This window comes from Myxocyprinus asiaticus, chromosome 30 (assembly GCF_019703515.2).
Source record: "Myxocyprinus asiaticus isolate MX2 ecotype Aquarium Trade chromosome 30, UBuf_Myxa_2, whole genome shotgun sequence".
NCBI lineage: Eukaryota > Metazoa > Chordata > Actinopteri > Cypriniformes > Catostomidae > Myxocyprinus > Myxocyprinus asiaticus.
Genome location: NC_059373.1, coordinates 13525055 through 13547119, shown reverse-complemented (window position 1 = coordinate 13547119; position 22065 = coordinate 13525055). Strand labels below are relative to the sequence as shown.

The 22065-nt window shown below is 42.4% G+C and overlaps 1 protein-coding gene across 2 annotated transcripts in view; it reads left to right on the top strand.

The window, feature by feature from the left end:
• aste1b (asteroid homolog 1b) overlaps positions 1-22065 on the top strand; it is a 311837-nt gene that overhangs the window by 28995 nt on the left and 260777 nt on the right. The gene's annotated exons all lie outside the window — the stretch shown is intronic.

Genomic DNA, 22065 nt, shown 5'->3' with positions numbered 1-22065 from the left:
CAAATACAGCATTTCAAAGTGAGCACAGATTTTAAAAACAGATAGAAGTAAACATGAAACACGCATAATGTGACAAAACAAAAAGTATTTTTGCTTTGATGCCTTAAAAGTTCTTGATTTTATAAGTTAGATGTACAAATTAGTAACAAACGTCTCCAGCAGCCACAAATAAAAAACAAAAACAAAAAAAAAACAACAGAATAATATTGACCGAAAACAGCTCACACATGTTAGTTTTAGCAATGGTATTCCACAGTTTTATTCCTTTGTCCACCCAAGGTAGGAATTAAGCTACATATGATCATAAGTTATTTTTAAAAAGTCAGTGTATGAACTATTTTTACTCTTATTGGTTTGCTTCCCTTTTACAGTAGTCTGAAGGCTTGTTTCTGAAATAGACATACTGACAGAGGCGTAGCAACCATTATAACTTGGGGGGGGGGGGGGGGCACATTTCCCCCTCACTTTTTAGAAAAGATTCTTTGGTTCTGGCTGACTGGACCAATGGTTGAAATGTTTGACAGCAGTCATTAAATTATATGATAATTCTTTTGTTTGATATGAAAATTTTCATTCATATATGGTTGCTTCATTTTAGTTCTAATTATTAAAGTTTTATCATAAAAATGCTGATATTTCTTAAAAGTTCAGTTCCTACACACTCTCAGAAAAAAAAAGAACAAAACTGTACCTTTTAGGGTACAAGTGCCCGTCACTGGGGTAGTACTTTTAAGGGGAACTTTTTTGTACCTTTAATTGAGGAACAAATTTGTACCTTATAACTTATATTATGGATATTTACTCAAGATGGCGCCGAGTATGGCTGCTGCGTTGCGAGCTCCGACACAACATAGTAGTGTTTTGTTTGTTTTGTTCACAATTCTTATGTTTTTTGTCTTAGATGTTGTCTGCCTTATTGTCTACGACAGACAAACACATTTGGACATTGGTTCAGCAATTTCACACCGTAAACCGGACTTCAAATTCCTCAATGCCGACCTGCTGTTTACAAACACGCAAGCGGAGCCCTTTGTCTGGGCAGTCCGGACGCGGAAACGCAGGAGGAAAAGGGGAAACAGAGCCGGCGTTCTCATCAGAGTAAGACGCCGTGCAAATCGACCCCCGCTACCCAGTAGAATACTGGCAAATGTTCAGTCACTGGATAACAAGCTCTGCGAGCTGAAAGCTTTCCAACGAGAGACGAGGGACTGCTGCATTATCTGCCTTACGGAAACTTGGATGTCTACGGAGATTCCAGACTCAGCCATTGAACCCGTGGGGTTCTCCGTGCACCGAGCGGACAGAGCGAAAGACCTCTCAGGTATAAGCAGAGGTGGTGGTGTATGTTTTATGATCAACAAATCCTGGTGTGATCAGAGGAACGTACATTCTATCAAGTCTTTCTGCTCTACTGATCTGGAATTTCTCATGCTTCTGTGTCAACCATTCTGGCTACCGAGGGAATTCACAGCGGCCATTATCACAGCTGTGTACATCCCCCCACAAGCCGACACAGACCGGGCAATCAAGGAACTGTATGGGATTATAAGTGAGCAGGAAACCGCGCACCCTGAGGCTGCGTTCATTGTGACCGGGGACTTTAATAAAGCCAGTTTCAAATCAGTCGCACCAAAATACCACCAACACATTAGTTTCAACACACGAGGGGACCGGGTTTTGGACCATTGCTACTCTCTCTTCCGAGATGGCTACAAATCCCTCCCCCGCCCACCATTTGGCAAATCGGACCACTCTTCCATTCTGCTTCTGCCCGCTTACAGGCAGAAACTGAAACAGGAAGCACCCACCCTCAGAACGATCCAGTGCTGGTCGGACCAATCAGACTCTACGCTACAAGACTGTTTTGATTACACGGACTGGGAGATGTTCCGGTCCGCCTCTGATGACGACATCGAGCTTTACGCTGATAGCATAATGTGTTTCATCAAAAAGTGCGTGGAGGACGTCGTTCCGACCAGAACAACACGGATCTATCCGAACCAGAAGCCATGGATAAATAGCGATGTTCACGCAGCACTTAATGTGCAGACCTCTGCTTTCAATTCCAGGAACGCGGAGGAGCATAAACAAGCCAGTTATGCCAGTTATATCAGATCAGCAAAACGTCAGTACAGGAACAAGATTGAAGGACAGTTTAACACCACCAACTCTAGAAGCATATGGCAGGGAATTAACATCAACACGGACTTTAAAGGGAATAAAAACTCCGCCATGAACACCGCTGCCTCTCTCCCGGATGAGCTAAATACTTTTTATGCTCGTTTTGAGGGAAATAACACCGTCTTCGTGGAGAGAGCTCTCGCGGCCGAAGCTACAGAGGTTAGTTCACTCTCCGTCTCTGTAGCGGATGTAACCCGATCCTTCCGACGGGTGAATATCCGCAAAGCTGCGGGCCCAGACGGCATTCCGGGCCGCGTCATCAGAGCGTGTGCGAACCAATTGGCTGGTGTTTTTACGGACATTTTCAACCTTTCCCTCTCTTTGTCTGTAGTCCCCACATGCTTTAAAACATCCACCATTGTGCCTGTTCCAAAGCAATCAAAAATAACTTGCTTAAATGACTGGCGTCCTGTTGCTCTGACCCCCATCATCAGCAAATGCTTTGAGAGACTAATCAGAGATTACATCTGCTCCATGCTGCCTCTCTCTCTAGACCCCTTGCAATTTGCTTACCGCAACAACCGCTCCACTTATGATGCCATTGCATCTACAATACACACTGCTCTCTCCCACCTGGAAAAAAAGAACACTTATGTGAGAATGCTGTTTGTAGACTACAGCTCAGCATTCAACACCATAGTGCCCTCCAAGCTAGATGAGAAACTCCGGGCTCTGGGCTTAAACAGCTCGCTGTGCAGCTGGATCCTGGACTACCTGTCAAGCAGATGCCAGGTGGTTAGAATAGGCAGCAACATCTCCTCATCACTGACCCTCAACACTGGAGCCCCACAGGGCTCTGTTCTCAGCCCACTATTGTATTCCTTGTACACACATGACTGTGTGGCAACACATAGCTCCAATGCCATCATTAAGTTTGCTGATGACATGACGGTGGTAGGTCTGATCACTGACAATGATGAAACAGCCTACAGAGAGGAGGTGCACACTCTGACACACTGGTGTCAGGAGCACAACCTCTCCCTCAACGTCAGTAAGACAAAGGAACTTGTGGTGGATGTCAGAAGAAAAGACAGAGAACACAGTCCCATCACCATCAATGGAGCACCAGTGGAGAGAGTCAGCAGCTTCAAGTTCCTGGGTGTCCACATCACTGAGGAACTCACATGGTCCATCCACACTGAAGTCGTTGTGAAGAAGGCTCACCTGCGCCTCATATTCCTGAGACGGCTGAGGAAGTTTGGAATGAACCGCCACATCCTCACACAGTTCAACATCTGCACTGTAGAGAGCATCCTGACTGGCTGCATCTCCGCCTGGTACGGCAATAGCACAGCCCACAACCACAAAGCACTGTAAATGGTGGTGCAAACTGCCAGACACATCATCGGAGGTGAGCTTCCCTCTCTCCAGGACATATATACCAGGCGGTGTGTGAAAAAAGCTCGGAGGATCATCAGAGACTCTAGCCACCTGAGCCATGGGCTGTTCTCACTGCTACCATCAGGCAGGCGGTATCGCAGCATCAGGACCCGCACCAGCCGACTCCATGATAGCTTCTTCCCCCAAGCAGTCAGACTTTTGAACTCTTGATCTCCCACGATCAAAATACATCAGCACTGCACTTTATTACTCTTACTCTTATATCTCACACCGGACTGTCATAAATTATATTATTATTATATTATATTCTCTCTTAACAACTTACTATCAACCGACAGCCTGAATGTCAATACAGTACAACCTACTGTACATTCTATATATACTACTATATATACTTTTTTCTTTATTTTTATTGAATAATGTGTATCTATATTGTGTGTATTTTATACTGTACAGTGTATGTTATTATTTGTATATTGTGTGTAATTATGTGTATATTAGACTTTAAATTGTGCTGTGTTAATTTGATGTTATTGTAAATTGGTATATGTCTCATCACTGTCACGACTACTATGTTGATCGGAACTGCACCCAAGAATTTCACACACCATTGCACTTGTGTATATGGCTGTGTGACAATAAAAGTGATTTGATTTGATTTATGTACCATTTAAGAGGCAATTTTGTACCCTAAGATACAATCGTGCACTCTACATAGAAGGTACAAAAATTTACCTTATTAAAAGGTACAACTTTGTATCTTTAGGGTACCACCCCAGTGACAGAGCCATTTTGATCCTTTAGGTGTCAAAAAAGTACCTTATTGACACAGGTTTACAGATATTCAATTTTATTTAAAAATCTCTTTTTACAAAAAGAACAACATTAAGTTCATAACTTTGCACATCTCTCAACAACAGGTGTGGATCAATAAGTATTATAACATACATTAAACAGCAAATACACTAAATACATCATGATGTCACCGCGGATGGATGCCTCGGTGTGGAGTGCTCCTATTGTTTTGTTGTTTTTGTTTGTCCTGTGTTTAGTAATCTTTTTCCAGTCAGTTTTACCAGAGAGGAACTGCTGAACATTCGACAGCATATACCAGTCAATCTTTTCTCGGATTCTGAATATTCAGACATTTTGCTAGACATTTTAGTTGGAGGCGTGGCTGTGTTGTTTGGGAGACGCAGGCAAGGGAGATGAGCAGATGCGCTGGTCAAGCTCTGTAGGCGCGGATTTCGATCAGCAATGCCGAGCATTCATCTTGCGAATCTCCGCTCTCTCCCTAACAAAACGGACAAACAACATCTCCTCACCCGCACAAACAAGGACTTTTCAACCTCTGCTGCCTTGTGTTTCACAGAAACCTGGCTGAGTGAAGCCATTCCGGACAGCGCGTTACATCTGCCGGGCTTTCAGCTGTTCAGAGTGGAGTTAACAACATGCTTTTACATCAGTGAAAGTTGGTATACAGATGTAACAACGTTAAAGAAGATGTACTGTCCTAATTTGGAAGCGCTCTTTATTAACTGTAAGCCATCCTACTCGCCGCGGGAGTTTTCCTCGTTTATTCTGGTGAGTGTGTATATAGCGCCAAATGCGTGTTTGAATGCCACGCTGCCACAGCTGGCTGATCAAATCACAGACATGGAACAACAATGCCCGAACTCAGTTATTATTATTCTTGGGGATTTTAACAAAGAAAACCTCACACGTGAACTACCCAAATACAAACAGCACATTACATGCCCAACCAGAGACAGAAATATACTGGATCACTACTACAAAACAATAAAGGATGCATATCGCTCTGTCCCTAGAGCAGCTTTGGGACTCTCTGATCACTGTCTGGTTCATCTTTTTCCAATTTACAGGCAGAAATTAAAATCTGCTAAACCTGTAGTAAGGACTGTAAAGTAAAAACAAGTTTTCAGCTAACGACCCTGCATCAGTGTGGAGTGGCATGAAACAATTTACAAATTATTACAGGACTCCTGCCCCCAACCCTGTGGTGGACCAACAACTGGCTGACGACCTGAATGTGTTCTACTGTAGATTTGGAACACATCTCCCACCCAATCTCACACCCCACACCCGCTCTGACCTTCACTTCACACAAACACCAACACCTCCTGCAACCCCCCTCCTGCTACTCAACCTGCACTTAAGATCTGTGAAGATGATGTGTGCCGTGTAGATCCTGTGCTAACCAGCTGGCCCCCATCTTCACACAGATCTTCAATAGATCACTGGAGCAGTGTGAAGTCCCATGCTGCTTCAAACTTTCCACTATCATCCCCATCCCAAAGAAACCAAAAATCACAGGACTTAATGACTACAGACCTGTCGCCCTGACGTCTTTGGTCATAAAGTCATTTGAGAGACTGGTGTTGGCTCACCTGAAGGACATCACTGGACCCTTTTTAGATCCCTTTCAATTTGCTTATCGAGCAAACAGGTCTGTGGATGATGCAGTCAACATGGAGTGGTGGTGGCATAGTGGACTAAAGCACTGAACTGGTAAGCAGAAGGTTGTTGGTTCAATCCCCACAGCCACCACCATTGTGTCCTTGAGCAAGGCACTTAACTCCAGGTTGCGCCAGGGGGGTTGTCCCTGTAATAAGGGCACTGTAAGTCGCTTTGGATAAAAGTGTCTGCCAAATGCATAAATGTAAATGTAACATGGGATTGCATCATATCCTGCAACATCTGGACAGACCAGGCACATATGCAAGGATCCTTTTTGTGGACTTCAGTTCAGCTTTCAACACCATCATCCCAGCTATTCTCCAGACTAAATTATACCAATTCTCTGTTCCCACATCTATCTGTCAGTGGATTACCAGCTTTCTAACAGACAGGCAGCAGCTTGTGAGACAGGGGGAATTCATTTCCAGCACCTGTACAATCAGCACTGGTGCCCCCCAGGGATGTGTGCTCTCCCCACTACTCTTCTCCCTCTACACCAACGACTGCATCGCCAAGGACCCCTCTGTCAAGCTCCTGAAGTTTGCAGACGACACCACTGTCATTGGCCTCATCCGAGATGACGATGAGTCTGCATACAGAAGGGAGGTTAAATAGCTGGCTGTCTGGTGCAGTCAAAACAACTTTGAGCTGAACACACTCAAAATGGTGGAGATGATTGTGGACTTTAAGAGGATCCCCCCAACACCATTCTAAACAGCACTGTGGCAGCAGTGAAGTCATTCAGGTTCCTGGGCACTACCATCTCACAGGACCTGAAGTGGGAAACCCACATTGACTCTATTGTGAAAAAGGCCCAGCAGAGGTTGTACTTTCTTCGCCAGTTGAGGAAGTTCAACCTGCCACAGGCACTGCTGATACAGTTCTACTCAGCAGTCATTGAGTCTGTCCTCTGCACTTCTATAACTGTCTGGTTTGGTTCAGCTACAAAATCTGATATCAGAAGAATACAAAGGACAGTTCGGACTGCTGAGAGGATTATTGGTTGCCCCCTGCCCCCCTTTCAAGAACTATACACTTCCAGAGTGAGGAAAAAGGCTGGAAAAATCACTCTGGACCCCACTCACTCTGCCCATTACCTTTTTGAACTGCTGCCTTCTGGCCGACGCTTCAGAGCTCTGAGAACCAGAACCGTCAGGCACAGGAAGTTTTTTCCCCCAGGTTATCCATCTCATGAAGTAAAAACTGCCCCTTTGAGCAATAATTAATGTGCAATGCACAGCTTAGTCTTTTTATATCATCCAACACATCCTACCTCTTCTGCCATTACATTCCCTTGCACTGTATATAACCGATTTGTATTTAGATTTGCACTGCGTATGTGTATGTATGTATATATGTATGTGTGTGTATGTATGTATATATACAGGTGCATCTCAATAAATTAGAATGTCGTGGAAAAGTTCATTTATTTCAGTAATTCAACTCAAATTGTGAAACTTGTGTATTAAATAAATTCAATGCACACAGACTGAAGTAGTTTAAGTCTTTGGTTCTTTTAATTGTGATGATTTTGGCTCACATTTAACAAAAACCCACCAATTCACTATCTCAGAAAATTAGAATACATCATAAGACCAATAAAAAAAAACATTTTTAGTGAATTGTTGGCCTTCTGGAAAGTATGTTCATTTACTGTATATGTACTCAATACTTGGTAGGGGCTCCTTTTGCTTTAATTACTGCCTCAATTCGGCGTGGCATGGAGGTGATCAGTTTGTGGCACTGCTGAGGTGGTATGGAAGCCCAGGTTTCTTTGACAGTGGCCTTCAGCTCATCTGCATTTTTTGGTCTCTTGTTTCTCATTTTCCTCTTGACAATACCCCATAGATTCTCTATGGGGTTCAGGTCTGGTGAGTTTGCTGGCCAGTCAAGCACACCAACACCATGGTCATTTAACCAACTTTTGGTGCTTTTGGCAGTGTGGGCAGGTGCCAAATCCTGCTGGAAAATGAAATCAGCATCTTTAAAAAGCTGGTCAGCAGAAGGAAGCATGAAGGAAGCATGAAGTGCTCCAAAATTTCTTGGTAAACGGGTGCAGTGACTTTGCTTTTCAAAAAACACAATGGACCAACACCAGCAGATGACATTGCACCCCAAATCATCACAGACTGTGGAAACTTAACACTGGACTTCAAGCAACTTGGGCTATGAGCTTCTCCACCCTTCCTCCAGACTCTAGGAACTTGGTTTCCAAATGAAATACAAAACTTGCTCTCATCTGAAAAGTGGACTTTGGAACACTGGGCAACAGTCCAGTTCTTCTTCTCCTTAGCCCAGGTAAGACACCTCTGACGTTGTCTGTGGTTCAGGAGTGGCTTAACAAGAGGAATACGACAACTGTAGCCAAATTCCTTGACATGTCTGTGTGTGGTGGCTCTTGATGCCTTGACCCCAGCCTCAGTCCATTCCTTGTGAAGTTCACCCAAATTCTTGAATCGATTTTGCTGGACAATCATAAGGCTGCGGTTCTCTCGGTTGGTTGTGCATCTTTTTCTTCCACACTTTTTCCTTCCACTCAACTTTCTGTTAACACGCTTGGATACAGCACTCTGTGAACAGCCAGCTTCTTTGGCAATGAATGTTTATGGCTTACCCTCCTTGTGAAGGGTGTCAATGATTGTCTTCTGGACAACTGTCAGATCAGCAGTCTTCCCCATGATTGTGTAGCCTAGTGAACCAAACTGAGAGACCATTTTGAAGGCTCAGGAAACCTTTGCAGGTGTTTTGAGTTGATTAGCTGATTGGCATGTCAAAATATTCTAATTTTTTGAGATAGTGAATTGGTGGGTTTTTGTTAAATGTGAGCCAAAATCATCACAATTAAAAGAACCAAAGACTTAAACTACTTCAGTCTGTGTGCATTGAATTTATTTAATACACGAGTTTCACAATTTGAGTTGAATTACTGAAATAAATGAACTTTTCCACGACATTCTAATTTATTGAGATGCACCTGTATGTTTGTATACATGTACAGTGTATATATATATATATATATATATATATATATATATATATATATATATAGTCTATTGTGTATTCTATATATACTTTTTCTTTTCAATATTTATCTATTTTTTATTAAATTTTAATTATTTTTTAAAGTCTTGTTGCTGTTTTTGTATTGTTGTGTACTGGAAGCTCCTGTCACCAAGACAAATTCCTTGTATGTGTAAACATACTTGGCAATAAAGCTCATTCTGATTGTGATACAATACAATATAAAGCAGTCATTTAAAATGGGCATTAAATTACAAACATTAAAACATTGTAAGAGTTATGTTGAAATGTGAAAAACACAAACGTAATATAAATCATATAATTCATCCAAGTCTATAAAGTCAAATTCAAAATTCAATCCCAAACATACAGAAAATAAAAACCAATGTTTAACATTGACATACATATAGCTTATTTAAAAGGCTACATTGGGGGCCTGGGTAGCTCAGCAAGTAAAGACACTGACTACCACACCTAGAGTCGCAAGTTCGAATCCAGGGCTTGTTGAGTGACTCCAGTCAGGCTTCCTAAGCAACCAATTGGCCCGGTTGCTAGGGTGGGTAGTCACGCTGGGTTAGCCTCCTTGTGGTCGCAACAGTGTGGTTCTCGCTCTCGGCGGGCGTGTGGCGAGTTGTGCGTGGATGCCGCGGAGAATATGGTGAAGCCTCCACATGCGCTATGTCTCCGTGATAATGCGCTCAACAAGCCACGTGATAAGATGCGCGAATTGACTGTCTCAGGCGCACAACTTGAGGCAACTGAGTTTCGTCCTCTGCCACCCAGATTGAGGTGAGTCACTACACCACCACAAGGACTTAAGAGCACATTGGCATTCCAAATTAGGGACAAAAAAAAAAGAGGCTACATTAATACATGTACTGCACCTTTTTAGGGTTACAGTATAGTGCAGTTTTTTTCTTCAGCAGGAATACCAAGTGCTAACAAACAACTTGTCATCAACAACATATGTATCTAGTGCCTGGTAATCAGCCTCCTCACCTGGTGAGAGGACAGTCCAGTCTTCCTCACATTTCACACAGTATGAAAAATAATTACTGAAAAATTTGCTTCATGTGCATAAATGAGACCTATGTGTTGGATAAATTTAACAAGTGTGAATGTTCTCCGAGAACATTTTGGACAACAGAATGGGCGAAGTATTTTTGGTAGATGTTATTATAAGCGGTTAATGACTCTGGTCACAGGGGTAGGCAGAGGCTTGTCACCATCCACAGCAAGTTTCAGAACATACCGCTCAAGAAATATCAGAGTATTCTTTAAGTGAGATGGATATGACAGGTTGAAGACAAAGTATGAACAAAATGCAGCAAGAGCCCCTTCATCCACACCGCTAGCCCTGCAGATCTCCAACCCATCAGCTCTGACCACTTCTTGTAAACACAGACTTCCAGTCAGTGACCTCTGGTAGCTGAACAGTTGGATATGGCAATGATGGTTCATTCTAAATGACAGAGCACACACAAGAATTTCTCTCAGTCAATTTTTTTTACTTGAGGTTACTTAACAAATTATGGACAGACACAATATATATGCTTGAATAGTAATTAATATTCACAATATTCATGTATAAATGTGGCACAACTCTAAATGCAGTTTTTAATTATTTTTACTTTTTAATTATCACATACATAAAATTAATAAACAAACAGAGGACCATATACGCACCTCCCCAAGCACGATGACATTTTCAAGTTTCTCCCTGAACAAGGATGGCAACATCAGGAGAGCTGCTTTGAAATCAATAACTAAAATATAAGACACATAAATATGTATGAATCCATCCAAAGAAAGACAAGGATTAATTAAGAGGATAATGACTGAGGTCAATAGCCAATTACCGGAATCAATTATCAATAATCAGAATCAATTACCAGAATGATCTTCAGTGAGAGATTCTTCTCTAGTCTCCTTGTGCAGCTTTGCTAAGGGAGATTTCTCTTGAGCAAACCGTAGCACACTAGATGCAATGTTTCCAAAACCTTCTTGAAAGCAGCGGCACACATTAAGAAATTTATACAGGAAACCAATTTCTTGATAAAGCTGCAAATAGTTAAGAAAGACACAAAAAGCATAAGCAATTTCCTGTCTAATTTTATACAGTTTCAGTGTCCCATAAGTTAATGCTAAGGCTACATCTACATTAAAGGAAAAGTTCACCCAAAAATGAAAATTCTCTTATGGTTTACTCACTCTCATGCCATCCAACATGGCATCCTTCTTCCTTAAAATCCAACGACATCTTTGTTTACAACTGTTTAGGACTGTTTTCGCTTGTAAACGGCGCTTAGTCTGTGTATATTCCCCTTATATCATATGAACAATGCATATCACTGTATCACCAGAAATGATTAGATGGATATCTGTAAAAATAGTTCAATGTTAGTTTAGCATTATATGTGACTTAAATACCAAATTTAGAGTAAACCTTTAATACTTTGGCACCGTTATTAAGAATACTTACATCTTAAACTGAGCAATGCTTTCATACAGTGTTCTTATGATTTTTATTCGATCTGATGCAGAAATATTGCATTCTTTTCTGTCCAGCATAGTCTGAACATCTACAGGGAACTTGGGAATTTCAAAAACTCACTCACACACACACACACACACACTCATACACAAACACACACACTCTCTCTCACACACACTCATACACAAACACACACATGTTGGTGCAGCTATCATTATTATGACTCTCCATAGACATAATGATTTTTATACTGTACAAACTATAGATTCTATCCCCTAACCCTAACAAAAAACTTTCTGCATTTTTACATTTTCAATATAACATTGATTAGTATGTTTTTTAAATTATTTAAATTATGGAAACACTAGAAATGTCCTCATAAACCACATTTATAGCACAATACCCTTGTAATTACCAGTTTGTAACCTAAAAAAAGTCCTCGTAAACCACTTAAACCTGCCCACACTCACACTCATACACACACACAAACTCATACACAAACACACACATACACACTCTCATTCACAAACACACACATACACACAAACTCATACACAAACAGACACATACACACATACACACACACAAACTCATACACAAACACACACATACACACTCTCATACACAAACACACACAAACTCATAAACAAACACACACACACATACGCACACACACAAACTCATACACAAGCAGACACATTCACACTCTCATACACAAACACACACATACACACACAAACTCATACACAAACACACACATACACACTCTCATACACAAACACACACAACTCATACACAAACACGCACACACACACACACTCTCTCATACAGAAACACACATACAAACTCAAACACACACATACACACTCTCATACACAAACACACACACATTCATACACAAACACTCTCTCACACAGACACACACATTCATACACAAACACACTCTCTCTCACACACACACACACTCTCATACACAAATGCACACATACACACACTCTCATACACAAACACACACACACTCACATACTGATACACACACACACATACACTCTCTCTCTCTAACCTGTATAACCACTTTACAAGACTATGAAATAAAGAAGAAATACATTGCCTATATTAAGACATACAGTTGTAAATATACTAAACTGATAAAGATAAGCATAAGCGTAGCAAACGTAACCTTCATGGGCCCACTTGCCCGCCAAAACTTAGAACAGCAAGCGCCTTAACACCAAAGTGCAATTAAAAAACACTTTCGTTTCAGCCTCTCTCTTATTTGACGAATAAAGTCATTTTATTTGAGACAGAAATTGCCAGAACTTATTATTATTATTATTATTATTTTCTGTTGGCCTTAGTTATAAGTTCAAGGTTATGTGCCGTTAACTATTTGGTTGAGCTTAATACCAAGCTTAAATAGTGGTCAACACTTTAATTTTCCAAGGACGTTTCAGCCTGTAACTTTTATACTCACCCTCAAATTTCATCCTCTCCTCTTCCGTGACTTCTATAACGAACCGAATTAGCTCCTTTATTAAGTGAGCTGTAGACATCTTCCCCAACTCCATTCAAGAGAGATAAAGAGATGCCGTTGCTTTCGGGACTCGGCTGAGGGAACCGCGAACTGCGAATCTCTCTCACACTGATTGACAGAACGGACAGGCGCGAGCCAGATACATTTTCTTAAAGAGACCACAACCATATTAATATTACGTGTACATGTTCAATATAAATGCATAGATATGTTATTTTAGTCCTTTTTATATTCATACTGTTGCCAATTTATATACTTTGTTTCATTCTTTTTTTTTTTTTTTGTTTTGTTTTGTAAAGGGTATATAAATAAAATATACTTTGTTATGACATATTTTAGATAGGCCTATAGACTTTTTTTGTTACAAAGGTACAAATTTGGACCTTTAACATTGAAAACTAAAAAAGTGTACCTTTCAACCTCGTCTGGGTACATAATTGTACCCTAAAGACTTATAGTGTACCTTTATAGGTACAATTATTTATTTTGTTCCTCTGGGAACAAAAATGTACCTGTGCAGTACCTTTTTTTCTGACAGTGCACCCCTGCATACTGACAAGACTTCTCTAATATGTAAGCACAGTTAAAATTCTGCTGCTTTCTTCTTTTGCTGCTCCCTTGCCTTATTTGTTAAGATATCTCTTTATCTGCATCTCTACACTGTTAACTCTTACTGTAGTTTATAGGGTAAATAACTGTAAAATGACCAAATTACTATATGTGGAGAGCAGGGCGGGCCGAGCAACGATTGTGCGTAGCGAGGCCGGCCCCGCTCTCCACACTATAATATAATAATACAGTATTTAACTGTAATATGCATCACGTCACTCATTGATAGCAGTGAGAGATCAAGAGTTCAAAAGTCTGATTGCTTGGGGGAAGAAGCTGTCATGAAGTCGGTTGGTGCGGGTCCTGATGCTGCGATACCGCCTGCCTGATGGTAGCAGTGAGAGCAGCCCATGGCTCGGTTGGCTGGAGTCTCTGATGATCCTCCGAGCTTTATTCACACACCACCTGGTATATACAGTATGTCCTGGAGGGAGGGAAGCTCACCTCCAATGATGTGTCTGGCAGTTCGCACCACCCTTTGCAGGGCTTTGCGGTTGAGGGCAGTGCTGTTGCCATACCAGGCAGTGATGTAGCCAGTCAGGATGCTCTCTACATTGCTGGTGTAGAACCGTGTGAGGATATGGTGGTTCATTCCAAACTTCCTCAGCCATCTCAGGAAGAAGATGCGCTGGTAAGCCTTCTTCACAACGGCCTCAGTGTGGATGGACCATGTGAGTTCCTCAGTGATGTGGACACCGCTGACTTTCTCCACCGGTGCTCTATTGATGGTGATGGGGCTGTGTTCTCTGTCTTTTCTTCTGAAGTCCACCACAAGCTCCTTGGTCTTGCTGACGTTGAGGGAGAGGTTGTGCTCCTGACACCAGTGTGTCAGAGTGAGCACCTCCTCTCTGTAGGCTGTTTCATCATTGTCAGTGATCAGACCTACCACCATCGTATCATCAGCAAACTTAACGATGGCATTGGAGCTATGTGTTGCCACACAGTCATGTGTGTACAAGGAATACAAGAGTGGGCTGAGAACACAGCCCTGTGGGGCTCCAGTGTTGAGGGTCAGTGATGAGGAGATGTTGCTGCCCATTCTGACCACCTGGCGTCTGCTTGACAGGAAGTCCAGGATCCAGCTGCACAGCGAGCTGTTTAAGCCCAGAGCCCGGAGTTTCTCATCAAGCTTGGAGGGCACTATGGTGTTGAATGCTGAGCTGTAGTCTACAAACAGCATTCTCACAGAAGGGTTCCTTTTCTCCAGGTGGGAGGGAGCAGTGTGTATTGTAGATGCAATGGCATCATCAGTGGAGCGGTTGTTGCAGTAAGCAAACTGCAGTGGGTCCAGTGAGGTAGTCTGGACCCGCGGCTTTACGGATATTCACCCGTTGGAAGGATCGGGTTACATCCGCTACAGAGACGGAGAGTTAACTAATCTCTATAGCTTCGACTGCGAGAGCTCTCTCCACGAGGGCGGTGTTATTTCCCTCAAAACGAGCATAAAAAGTATTTAGCTCATCCAGGTGAGAGGCAGCGGTGTTCATGGCGGAGTTTTTATTCCCTTTGAAGTCCGTGATGATATTAATTCCCTGCCACATGCTTCTAGAGTTGGTGGTGTTGAACTGACCTTCAATCTTGTCCCTGTACTGGCGTTTTGCTGCTCTGATAGTTTTGCAGAGGGCATAACTGGCTTGTTTATGCTCCTCCGCGTTCCTAGAATTAAAAGTGGAGGTCTGCACATTAAGTGCTGCATGAACATTGCTATTAATCCATGGTTTCTGGTTGGGGTAGATCCGTATTGTTTTGGTCAGTACAACATCCTCTATGCACTTCCTGATGAAATACGTTACGCTATCAGCATAGACCTCGATGTCATCAGAGGTGGACCGGAACATCTCCCAGTCCGCGTGATCAAAACAGTCTTGTAGCATAGAATCTGATTGGTCCGACCAACACTGGATCATTCTGAGGGCGGGTGCTTCCTGTTTCAGTTTCTGCCTGTAAGCGGGCAGAAGGAGAACGGAAGAGTGGTCTGATTTGCCAAATGGTGGGCGGGGGAGGGATTTGTAGACATCCCGTAAGGGAGAGTAGCAATGATCCAAAACCCGGTCCCCTCGTGTGTTGAAACTGATGTGTTGGTAGTATTTCGGTGCTACTGACTTGAAGTTTGCTTTGTTAAAGTCCCCGGTCACAATGAACATGGTATCAGGGTGCGCGGTTTCCTGCTTGTTTATACTTCCATACAGTTCCTTGAGTGCCTGGTCTGTGTCAGCTTGTGGCGGTATGTACACAGCTGTAATAATGACCGCTGTGAATTCCCTCGGTAGCCAGAATGGTCGACACAGATGCATGAGAAATTCCAGATTGGGAGAGCAGAAAGACTTGATAGAATGTACGTTACTCTGATCACACCAGGATTTGTTGATCATAAAACCACTCGGTGCACGGAGAACCCAGCGGGTTCGATGGCTGAGTCTGGAATCTCTGGACATCCAAGTTTCTGTAAGGTAGATAATGCAGCAGTCCCTCGTCTCTCATTGGAAAGAGATCCGTGCTCTCAGCTTGCAGAGCTTGTTGTCCAGAGACTGAACATTTGCCAGTATTCTACTGGGTAGCGGGGGTCGATTTGCGCGATGTCTTAGTCTGATGAGAACACTGGCTGTCCTTCCCCTTTCTGGCTGCGTTTCCTCGGTCGGGCTGCCCAGACAAAAGGCTCCGCTGGTGTGTTTGTAAACAGTGGGTCGGCATTGAGGTATTTAAAGTCCAGTTTTCGGTGTGCTATTGCAGAACCAATGTCCAAAAGTGTTTGTCTATCGTAGACAATAAGGCAGACAACATCCAAGACAAAAAACATAAGAATTGTAGACAAAACAAAAAAACAACTGCAACATTGTGTCGGAGCTCGCAACGCAGCAGCCATACTCGGCGCCATCTTGAGTCCAGTCTTTCTGTGTTCATACTTTGTATTTTTTTATTCATAAATCCCAGTAATTATTTTCATTAACATGCACATAGGCAGACTCCATTTGATCTCAGAGCATTTCTAGAGGAAAAATGCACCATCAGCATCTGGTGTTACACTCAGTTTATAATTGATGACACAGAGATAACTTCAGGTAAATGAAACGATGAAACTTGCCTCTATAATATTCGAAATTCTAACGTTTGGTATTGGTAATAAGATAAACTGTATATTTGTAACGATAATTGTAATCTTCTTGGCTTTGTCTCTCTCTCGGCCTCCCTCCACCCCCGACGGTGGGAGACAAACTTTACCTCACCGCAAAGCTGTCTTAGGGAAAGATGCATTTGAGCTGAGCAGAGTCCCATGGCATTCGAGTGGAAAACATAAAATTATGTACAAGCAGTAACTACACGGTAATTCAAGAAAAATATATTTTTATATATGTTTATAGAGAAAGAAGAGAACTCGAATGCTATTGAAATTATAAAGTTTACTTTATCTTTGGGGCTGTTCACAGAGGACGCGTTCTTGCTTTCCATCTGCTTTATTTTTAAATGTTGGTACGTCTTTAATCGTTGCGTCGCGTCTAGCTGTTATTTTTTTTTCATGTTGTGAGTGTTACGTTTTTAAGACGGTGTGTCAGTTGAAAGCAGTTCAACGTTTTAAAATGCGTCTCGATACCCGCGTTTCGCTGCTTTTTCTTGCGTCATGAGAGTTGCGTTTTTAAGACGGTGTGTAACGTTGAAAGCTGTCCAATGTTTGAGACCCACGCGTTCACTTTTGTGCTGCGCCCCATCTTGCTGTTTTGGGCACAAGAATGCATCTTGTGTGAAGGGCCACACAATTAGAGGAGATTTTAGGAAGTATTGGATGTGATGACTTCATGACTTTAACATTAACACTGATCATATAGCCTATTATTTACTTTCAGTGTTCACTTTGATCCTTGTGGCCCTGCACTGACTGACGACGACTTCTCCTTCAATCTTTTTTATCCTTGTTACCTTCCCTAGTGGAAAAAACAGCTTAAAGGAATAGTTCACCCAAAAAATGAAAATTTGCTTATAATTTACTCACACTCAGGCCATCCAAGATGTATCTGAGTTTCTTTCTTCATCAAAACAGAATTTAAGATTTTCAGGATTTCATTTTAGGCCTCCTCCTTTAAACAATGCAAGTGAATGTACTCCATTTTTTGACGGTCCAAAATGCATATTTAGTGTGCATCAAAATAATCCACATGACTCCAGTCGGCAAATAAAGTTCTTCTGAACCCAAACGATTGATTATTTTTAGAAACAAAACAATACTTATATACTTTTTAACTACAAATGTTCGCTTCCGTATATCTCTGTGACACATTCTCATGAAAGGGATCATGTAAGCTCGTTGGTAAGGTCACACATGGAGGAGGAGCCAGGAAGCATGTTATTAGCTGTTCCAAGCTGGTCATAGGCTGGTCGACCAGCTACCATCTTCCAAAAACCAGCTTGACCAGCTCATAACCAGCTTGGACCAGCTTATGACCAGCTTCAACTCAATGACTCAAGATGGCGCCGAGTATGGCTGCTGCGTTGCGAGCTCCGAAACAACATTGTAGTTTCTTGTTTGTTTTGTTTACAATTCTTATGTTTTTTGTCTTGGATGTTGTCTGCCTTATTGTCTATGACAGACAAACACTTTTGGACATTGGTTCTGCAATTACACACCGTAAACCGGACTTCAAATTCCTCAATGCCGACCCGCTGTTTACAAACACGCCAGCGGAGCCCTTTGTCTGGGCAGCCCAGCCGTAGAAACACAGAAGGAAAAGGGGAAACAGAGCCGGCGTTCTCATCAGAGTAAGACATCACGCAAATCGACCCCCGCTACCCAGTATTCTACTGGCAAATGTTCAGTCTCTGGACAACAAGCTGAGAGTGCGGATCTGTTTCCAACTAGAGACGAGGGACTGCTGCATTATCTGCCTTACAGAAACTTGGATGTCTGCGGAGATTCCAGTCTCAGCCATTGAACCCGTGGGGTTCTCAGTGCACCGAGCAGACAGAGCGAAAGACCTCTCAGGTAAAAGCAGAGGTGGTGGTGTATGTTTTATGATCAACAAATCCTTGTTTGATCAGAGGAATGTACATTCTATCAAGTCTTTCTGCTCTCCCAATCTGGAATTACTCATGCATCTGTGTCGACCATTCTGGCTACCGAGGGAATTCACAGCGGTCATTATCACAGCTGTGTACATTCGGTCACAAGCCGACACAGACCAGGTACTCAAGGAACTGTATGGGATTATAAGTAAGCAGGAAACCGCGCACCCTCAGGCCACGTTCATTGTGACTGGGGACTTTAACAAAGCCAATCTCAAATCAATCGCACCAAAATACCACCAACACATCAATTTTAACACATGAGGGGACCGGGTTTTGGACCATTGCTACTCTCGCTTCCGGGATGTCTACAAATCCCTCCCCCGCCCACCATTTGGCAAATTGGACCACTCTTCCATTCTGCTTCTGCCCGCTTACAGGCAGAAACTGAAACAGGAAGCACCCACCCTCAGAAAGATCCAGTACTGGTCAGACCAATCAGACTCTATGCTACAAGACTGTTTTGATCAGATGGACTGGGAGATGTTCCGGTCCGCCTCTGATGACGACATCGAGGTTTACACTGATAGCGTAACGTGTTTCATCAGAAAGTGCGTAGAGGTATTGTTCCGTCCAAAACAATACGGATCAACCCGAACCAGAAACCTTGGATTAATAGTGATGTTCGCATGGCACTTGATGCACGGACCTCCGCTTTTAATTCCGGGAACGCGGAGGAGCATAAACAAGCCAGTTATGCCCTCCGAAAAACTATCAGAGCAGCAAAATGCCAGTACAGGAACAACATTGAAGGACAGTTTAACACCACCAACTCTAGAAGCATGTGGCAGGGAATTAATATCATCACAGACTTTAAAGGGAATAAAAACTCTGCCGTGAACACCGCTGCCTCTCTCCCGGAATAACACCGCCCTCGCAGAGAGAGCTCTCGTGGCCGAAGCTACAGAGGTTAGTTCACTCTCCATCGGATGTAACCCGATCCTCCTTGTCTGTAGTCTCCACATGCTTTAAAACATCCAGCATTGTGCCTGTACCAAAGCAATCCAAAATCACTTGCTTAAATGACTGCCGTCCTGTTGCTCTTACCCCCATCATCAGCAAATGCTTTGAGAGACTAATCAGAGATTACATCTGTTCTATGCTGCCTCCATCACTGGACCCACTGCAGTTTGCTTACTGCAACAACCGCTCCACTGATGATGCCATTGCATCTACAATACACACTGCTCTCTCCCACCTCGAAAAAAGGAACACTTATGTGAGAATGCTGTTTGTAGACTACAGCTCAGCATTCAACACCATAGTGCCCTCCAAGCTTGATGAAAAACTCAGGGATCTGGGCTTAAACAGCTCACTGTGCAGCTGGATCCTGGACTTCCTGTCAAGCAGACACCAGGTGGTCAGAATGGGTAGTAACATCTCCTCATCACTGACCCTCAACACTGGATCCCCACAGGGCTGTGTTCTCAGCCCACTCCTGTATTCCCTGTAAACACATGACTGTGTGGCAACACACAGCTCCAATGCCATCATTAAGTTTGCTGATGATACGACAGTGGAAGGTCTGATCACTGACAATGATGAAACAGCCTACAGAGAGGAGGTGCACACTCTGACACACTGGTTCAGGAGCACAACCTCTCCCTCAATGTCAGTAAGACAAAGGAGCTTGTGGTGGACTTCAGGAGAAGAGAAATAGAACACAGCCCCATCACCATCAATGGAGCACCAGTGGAGAGAGTCAGCAGCTTCAAGTTCCTGGGTGTCCACATCACTGAGGAACTCACATGGTCTGTCCACACTGAGGCCATTGTTAAGAAGGCTCATCAGTGCCTTTTCTTCCTGAGACGGCTGAGGAAGTTTGGAATGAACCGCCACATCCTCACACGGTTCTACACCAGCACTGTAGAGAGCATCCTGACTGGCTGCATCTCCGCCTGGTACGGTAATAGCACCGCCCACAACCGCAAAGCCCTGCAAAGAGTGGTGCAAACTGCCAGTCACATCATCAGATGTGAGCTTCCCTCCCTCCAGGACATATATACCAGGCAGTGTGTGAAAAAAGCTTGGAGGATCATCAGAGACTCCAGCCACCCGAGCCATGGGCTGCTCTCACTGCTACTGTATCGCAGCATCAGGACACACACCAGCCAACTTCATGACAGCTTCTTCCCCCAAGCAATCAGACTTTTGAACTCTTGATCTCTCACGATCAATATACATCAGCACTGCACTTTATTAATCGTATTATCTCACACTGGACTGTCATAAATTAATACTCTCTTAACAACACACTGGCAACTGACTATCAACCGACAGCCTGAATGTCAATACAGTACAATACAACCTACTGTACATTTTATATATACTATATATACTATTTTTTTTTATTGTATAATGTGTATTCTATATTGTGTGTATTGTATAATGTACATTGTATGTTATTATTTGTATATTGTGTTGTGTGTAATTATGTGTATATTAGATTTTAAATTGTGTTGTGTAAATTTGATGTTTATTGTAGATTGGTCTGTCTCATCACTGTCACGACTGCTATGTTGGAACTGCACCCAAGAATTTCACACACTATTGCACTTCTGTATATGGTTGTGTGACAGTAAAACTGATTTGATTTGATTTGAAGATGTTTTTCCACCAGGGTTTTTAATTGCTGTATTTGTTGTGTAGTCTTTTACTCAAAAAGATAGTTCAACTGAAAATGAAAATTCTCTCATCATTTACTCACCCTCATGCCATCCTAGATGTGTATGACTTTCTTTCTTCTGCAGAACACAAATTACGTTTTTTAGAAAAAAATATCTCAGCTCTGTTGGTCCATACAATGCAAGTGAATGGTGGCCAGAACTTTGAAGGTCCAAAAAGCACAAAGGCAGCATAAAAGTAATCCAGACGACTCCAGGGGTTTAATTCATGTCTTCAAAAGTGAAATGATAGGTGTGGTTGAGAAACAGATCAATATTTAAGTAAATTTTACTATAAATCTCCATTTTCACTTCAACATTATAGTAAATGATGAGAGAATTGTCATTTTTGGCAAACTATCCCCACTAGTGTATTATTATATAGAATTACTGTATGTCATGATCCAGTTCCCCTATTCTTGTCATGCTCCAATAATAATAATAATAATAATAAAAACTAATGTGTTTTCTTTACTATTAATAATAAATTATATATAATAATAATAATAAAATATAAAGAACAGTGTTGCCAGTATGTTACTGTACCTCTGCATCTCTTTTCCTCCATCCTTACATGCTGTTATTTATTATGTGGTTCAATAATTTGACCTTTTACTATCTTCAAGAAATGATGATAGGGTAATGAAAAGAAAACCGGTATAATAAGCACAGTTATACAACAGTTAGTTCCG